Source organism: Capsicum annuum, chromosome 5 (assembly GCF_002878395.1).
Source record: "Capsicum annuum cultivar UCD-10X-F1 chromosome 5, UCD10Xv1.1, whole genome shotgun sequence".
Classification (NCBI taxonomy): domain Eukaryota; kingdom Viridiplantae; phylum Streptophyta; class Magnoliopsida; order Solanales; family Solanaceae; genus Capsicum; species Capsicum annuum.
In genome coordinates this window covers 179,737,158-179,744,958 of record NC_061115.1, presented here as the reverse complement: position 1 = coordinate 179,744,958, position 7,801 = coordinate 179,737,158, and positions in this window count along the sequence as shown.

Below are 7,801 nucleotides of genomic sequence, written 5' to 3'. Positions count from 1 at the left end.
CTTAGTCAACAAAGCAACAATGGATGAGAATCTCTCCACAAAACTTCTATATACCCAACCAAGCCTAAAAAGCTCTGAATATCAGTTGGGGTCGTGGGTTAACGCTATTTATAAACCACCTTAACTTTCTGTGGATCCACTTTGATCCCTTCACTAGAAACAACATGACTAAGGAAGGGCGCAATATCCAGCCAGAACTCACACTTAAAAATTTTAGCGTACAACCTATGATCCTTAAGAGTCTGCAGCACAATTCAGAAGTGATTGGCATGATCTTCCCCACTCTTAGAATACATGAAAATATCATCAATGAAGACTATCACGAACAAATCCAAAAATTATCTAAACATCAAATTCATAAGAACCATAAATGCAGATGAAGCATTAGTCAACCCAAATGACATAACTAGGAATTCATAACGACCATATCGAGTTTGGAAAGCAGTCTTAGGAATATCAAACTCTCAAATCTTTAACTGATGATAACTTGAACAAAGATCAATCTTAGAAAAGCATCTAGCACCCTGAAAATGGTCAAAAAAATCATCAATCCTAGGAAGAGGATACTTATTCTTCACCGTAAGCTTATTCAAATGCCTATAATCTATACACATCTAGGGGTGGGCATGGTATGATGTATACCGAATACCAGACCGAAATTGAAATTTTTTATACCGCGGTATGGATGTTATGGTATTTGATATGGTATTTGGTAGGAATTTTAAATTATTTTGGTATTTGGTACGGTATTTGGTATTTATGCAATAAATATCGAAATACCGTATACCATACCAAAGTTTTTTAATAACATATAAAACCCATATATATATTATATTTAAGATTATTAAATATATTTATATATCATCCATTAGCCAACTGAACACAAAAGTAGCTTTTATTAAGAAATAATTTTTTTGGGAAGCTTATTATTTAGGAGTACTATGCTTAAGATTAGGTACTGTTGTTCAGAGTTTGCATCTCGGACTATTCAATCGTGATTGAAATGTTATTTTTTTGTAATTGATTAACAAAGATAGTTGTTAGCCTAACATGATTGAGACGTTTTTAAAATTTAAAGTTATAATTTTTTTTATATGAATATATGTAATTAGAAATCAAATAAAGTATGGTTACTGAACTACCATACCGTAAAATACCGAAACTGGATTTAAAAATACCAAACCATACCAACTAATTTGGTATGGTAATGGTATTGTTCTTTTGGATACCGAAAACCAAAGTTAACATACCGAAGTTTAAAATATCATACCGTACCACACCATGCCCATCCCTATACACATCTGAAGAGACCCATCTTTCTTACTCACAAAGAGCATCGGAGCACCCTACGGGGAAACACTATAGTGAATAAAGCCCTTATCGAGGAGTTTCTTTAACTCCTCCTCTAACTCTTTCAATTCAGCTGGAGCCATTCTATAAGGAGGAATAGAGATAGTCCAGATATTCGATAAAAGATCAATCCCAAAGTCTATTTCCCTATCAGGAGAAATTCCAGGAAAATCCTCAAAAAATACTTCAGGAAACTCATTGACAACAGGGACAGATTGCAAAGAGGGACCCTCAGAACTAAAATCCCTTAACCCAAACTAGATGATATAGACACCCCTTAGAGATCAACTTTTGGGCTCTAATATAAGAGATAAACCCCCCTTTAGGAACTAAAGAACTTCCATCTTATTCAATTATAGGTTTCTTAGAAAATTGGAAACTAACCTTTCGGGTCCTACAATCCAAAGATACATAGCACAAATGAATCCAATCCATCCCTAAGATAACATCAAAATCCACCATATCAAGCTCTACCAAAACCACTAGTGCCTCCCTATGAAAGATACACACCGCAAAACCCCTATATACCTTTCTAGCAACTATAGAATCACCCACTGAGGAAGAAATAAAGAAGGGGTTAGAAATACTTTGGGGACCAAAACTAAAATGTAAAACCACATAAAGGGTCACATAATAAAGGGTAGACCTTGGGTCAAGCAAGCAATACAAATTATGAGAGAAGAGTTATAACGTACCAGTAATAGCATTAGGAGATGCCTCAGATTCTTGATGGGTGGCAAGAGTATAAAGACGACTCCTGCCACTGTCGGTACCAAAAGTGGCACCTTTTAGTACAAGAGCTGAAAAAGTGGCAACTGGGACCTTATTAGCCCCCGTGGAAACTTTAGCTGCCGAATAATGTCACTGCATATGACCGACTGACCACAATTATAGCACTAATTCCTTCCTTCATCACAATAACCATGGTAAAGCTGACCGCAAATCTACAAGAAGGATAAGGTGAGGTTGATTGAGTTCCACTAGCGTGAGACTGGGCACCCTATACTTTATGACCACTACTAGCTTAGAAGCGATGATCACTAGACGGCTTAGGATAAGAAGCACTAGCCACAAAAATATGAACTAGAATTTCCCCAAGTCTTCTTCTTGGTCCACTGTTTACCATCCCTTCCACTAGCTTGCCGACCTCCACCCTGCTCTAAATACCTGAACTTTTTACTCTGTCTCTCCCCAATCTCTACATATTTCTTTTGTTTATCCTCAACCTGCTATATATACACCACAAGGATGGAATATCCATGTAATTAGCCTTAAACTCCAGTATTAGAGCATGGGACAAGCCAGAAGTAAATTTTCTCATCTTCTCCCTTATAGAAGACATCAATTCTAGAGCATAACGAGACAACTACTGAAACTTCAAAACATACTCTTTCACACTCATCTTGCCCAACTTTAAATTCTCAAATTCCTCTGCCTTAGCTTTACTCAACTCCTGAGAAAAGAAATGATCAAGAAAACCCCTCGAAAACCTATCCCACCCAGCCGGCTCAGTATTATTACCTCTTAACTACTCCCACTCTTTATACTACTAATAAGCTACATCCTTCAACTGATACACAACAAATTGTACACCTTCAGAATCAATAGCATACATCACCCTGAATATCTTCTCTATCTCATCAACAAACCCTTTAGGATCCTCCCCAACCTTAAAGCTTGTAAAGGTTGGGGGATTCAATCTCATAAATTGTCTAACTCTAGTAACCTCAGAAAAAGGAGCAACAGAATGAACGCGATTCAACTGACGAGACTAAGAGGTCACCAACTGCATAAGAAAATGAATTAACTGAGAGAAGTTTGCATTAGAAATATCACCCTGAGGCATCGGGGCATGAGTATCATTATCCCAAAAGGCCATAGAAGGACTAGTGGGAACTGATGGAACTCCACTAGGGGCAGTACAAATAAGAGTAGGGACCCTAGACCGGGTCTGCACTCCATAGACAGGGTGAGTTCTATCCACATTATCTTCAGGAAGGACAGAGGGTCCGACAGAGTTTATACAAACATTAGATCTTTGAGGTGGCATGATTTGAATAAATCGGAGTTAGGGAAATTCAAGACACCAGACTTTATAGCCTAAAAATAGAGCATAAGAAAGGGAAACATTCCTAAATACCTTATAGCCTCTCTCTTATAAGTGTGGCGCACTACACGCCTATAAAAGAGACTCTACTTAACCCGAATTTGTGGATACCTAACGACCCTAAACCTAGGATCTAATATCAAGCTTGTAATGGACCCAAACTAGGGCCTAGTCATGACGTGTATCTTAAGTCCACCGAGGACTGGAGTCCACCCCCGTAGCCTAGCTAATCAGAACACAATATAAATAACATCAGAAGACAACTAGAGTATAAAGATAAGATAGTTAATGTAACCCAATGGAACTAAGAGTAAATAACCAATAACCGCCCATACTTTATCCACAAAACCTCTAAACTAAAATACCAAGTTAGATCGGGATATGCACCCGACTATAGCCGAATGGAAATCGCAAATATGAAAAAAAATTGATAAGATTTTGATACTCATAAGAAAAGCAATAAAATGTCTGACATTTCATAATAAGGAGGCTCACCACTTCAACACAGACCAACCGACGAACCATAATCCACCTAATATTGCACAGGGGTAAAAGAGATGTCTTCGGATCCTACATTATGAGACAATGTAGCATCCTAGGGTGGTTAGCGGGGTAAGCACTAGCATGTAACTCAGGATAGGGACAAAATAATGCCATTTTTGAAAACAAAATCACATCTCAATGTACATGTTCACATACATGAATGTATATATATATATATATATATATATATATATAAGATGCTGGGAGAGGGCACAGGGTTTAAGCATGAGATTTAAAATCATTAACCAAGATTGTGTAGCTCTAACCATCCTATAAACTAGGTCTGCTTATTGGGCAAATCGGACGGATAAATATACTTAACAGTTTGATTTATCATATATCAGCTTTTAAATATACTAATCCACTAGCCAACCAATAAGATATCGATTGGTTCAATTTGGATTGGTAATTATCGGGCAGTTAATGGGCGGTGTATTGGCTCCACCATTTTATGCTCCCTTCTTTCACTTTCACAATTTCACTAACCAATATATTGATCTTCCACAAAACTATTTTTCCTACTCTATTTAAGCTTATAATTCTGTAATTTAAATCATAGTAAAAAATACATAAAAGCTTAAATTTTTTAGGGCGCATAAGCATTTATTTAACAAATATTAACCAAAATATACTTCAAGTATGCATATTTATATATTAGAAGTGAAGACTAGTGTAGTATGATCCAAACTCCAGACTAAAAAGCTAGTAGATCTGTGAGAAATTCAACTTGCAAATCGTATCAAGTCATATAACTATGATGCCTATGAGCTAGCTAATAAAACATATTGCTCTCTTGTCATAATCGAAAGTTCAAAATAGATAGCAAATCAACTTGTTTTGGTTTAATCTTTAAGGAGCGACGTTTTGGTTTGATCAATATTAAGGAGCGGTAGGATATTAAATGGATCTTTAAGGTTAATTATAGGTACTTTAAAGTATATAGCTAATGATAAAAGTTAATTATAATAGTTCTTAATGGGTTAACGGTTTACCTTATAAGAAAGTTAAGTAATCCACCCCCACACCGATAAACCATTAACTATAAAATTTTAATCTGTTTTCCAGCCATTATTCTGATAATCCAATACCATTAAGTCAATAAGTCAATTTTACGGTTGTCTTATTATTTACGGTTCGATTTTGAACAGCCCTACTATAAACACCCATGGACTATAAGGGGTCAGTTCTCCTCACTGAATAGCCTCGGTGTGTATTAGCCGTATGATTCGGAGAAATTCATGGAAGGGCTAGGGAATCCACGACCCCAACTATTCTCTCTCTCTCTATATATATATAGTGTGAACTATGCAAACATTCATAAAGACTCCTATACCGGCAAACTTGGTTTCCAGTATTGGTCTCCTTGGGACCTCCACCCTCCATGGCGAGCTACACAACCCTCTTTAAGCCTAAATTAAAAAAATTACACATAACCCATACATTTATCTAGGAACCATTTAGTAAGGCATTCACCATTGGTATCATCATACCAATAAGCTTACAAGGTGACAGAATCACGCTATTCCAATCATCCACCAACTTGGGGGAATCCACGACCCCCAAGTTCCAATTTAAAACCAAATCATGGCCATTAAGGCCTTTAAAACTATTTATATTTCATTAAACTTTTATGCAATGCAATAGTTTAAAAAATAGTTAAATCATGCACGTAACCCTGTTTCTCCTTTGCGGATTTAAGAGCCAGAGTTTTCTCTTTCTTTGGTTTCTTCTTCTCCGGGTCTTGTTGCCTTTTCAATTTATGTGTCCTTAAATTGCCAATCAATTTATCCATTGTAAGAGCCTTGAGATCTCGAGACTTCGTGATAGCATTGATTTTGCTTTTCCATGACTTAAGTAAGACATCAAGTATTTTTCTCACCTATTTATTGGGTGGGATTACTTCTCCAAGACAGTGCAACTCATTTCTAATTGCAGTGAACCTAGTGTGCATTTCTTGACTGGTTTTGCTTTCTTTCATAGTAAAGGCTTTATACCATGTAGTGAGCATATCCATTTTGGACTTCCTGACTTGGCTTATTCTCTCATGAGCAATTTTTAGAAAGTCCCAAATCTCTTCTACTGATTCACATGCAGATATTCTGTTGTATTCATCATACTCCTTTCATGTCTTGGGGACCAATTTCGTAATGTTTACTTCCTTGAGTTTCTTCATGGAATTATGTGGTCCATCACAGATAATATCACACAACTCATTGTGTTCCACCATTATGAAATTGTGCATTCGAGTCATCCACCAACCATAATATTGAGCTTTAAAGCATAGAGGTTTGGTGGTTGATTGACCTTCCTCTAGATTGAGTGGTGCAGCCATCTACATAGGATCCTCTTTAGGTGTTAACTATTCCGAGAGTACTCGCTCTGATACCAATTATTGGCTTATACGAGTCCATCACAAGTAAAGGGACCAGGTTTCTTACACATTAGAACAGTAAATAAACAAGATAACCGTAAAGTACTGAAAATAAAGAACACTCAATATTCATATAAAAATATCCTTGCTCAAAAGAGAAAAAATCACGATATGTCTTATAGGATTTCCAGCAAACTCCACTATCTTCAAGCCAAAAGTGTGATTATGGACTCTAATAATCACAAGGATTAATATCTTAATCGTATCCACCCCATAACACTTCTATTATAAGACTTGTGCAACAACTCTACTACACCCTATAAATCAATTAACTCGAGTTGATTCCTTAGAAAACTCTACCTAAAATGACATAAAACATGATGAAGAGATCTTGACTACACTGAAGTTGATTGGATAATAAGCTCTAGTTAACACGACTTAACCTAAGACATAAACAAGACTTAATGCCTACAATCCTTTATAACACAAGAGTAGGTTTCAATTGTAAGAACAAAAGAAAACAACTCAAGAATTCAACAAAGTCTAAATACAACTCGATCAGGTCTCTTGTTAAATGTGAGCAGTAATCTTGTGAAAAGGCTTTTGCTTGAGAGATAAATCTTTTGATTCTAAAAGCTAGGTTTTTCTCATGTCACATCTTTCTTCTATAAAAGAGAGCAAAACCATATTGCTACACTATTTGTCAAGATTTTAGCGGTCTAGCTATAACCCTATTGTAGTGCTACCAACCAAAACAGACAGTACAGTTTACAGTTGTACAAAGTTTTCTTTGACTCTTAAATCAGCACAGCATAAATCAGGTCCCTTGCACTCGTGTTTGTAGATCATCAAACCAAAATACAACAAAGATTTTATTTTACTTAATTAATCTTATTAATTATGCTTTAAAAATTTAAATTTGATAACTATTTAATATTTTATGTAGTCATTGAATAATAAAGATAATATTGAAAGAAAAAATAATACTCCCTTCATTCAAAATTACTTGTTCCTTTTTGGTCTGTCACGAAGAAAATAATTATTCGTATACTGACTTTATCATATTACCCCTATTAATTGATATAAATCCAAACATATTTAATAAAATGATTCCAAATCAATATATTAAGTGAAGTACTCGCTCCGTTCGCTTTTACTTGTCACTTATTTTTTAATTGTATTTTTATTTTTACTTGTCATTTTTGACATATCAAGAAAAGACAACTTTTATTTTTCTATTTTATCCTTAACATTAATTATTTTTTCTCCATATTAATTTCAATACACAATAATAAATATCATTTAATAGGGGTAAAATAGTAAAATAACTATACGAATAATTTTCTTAATGAATATGTTAAGTCAAAATATGACAAATAAAAATGAAAAGAGAAAATAAGTTTTAAGGGGTTAATGAATGGGTTTATGTC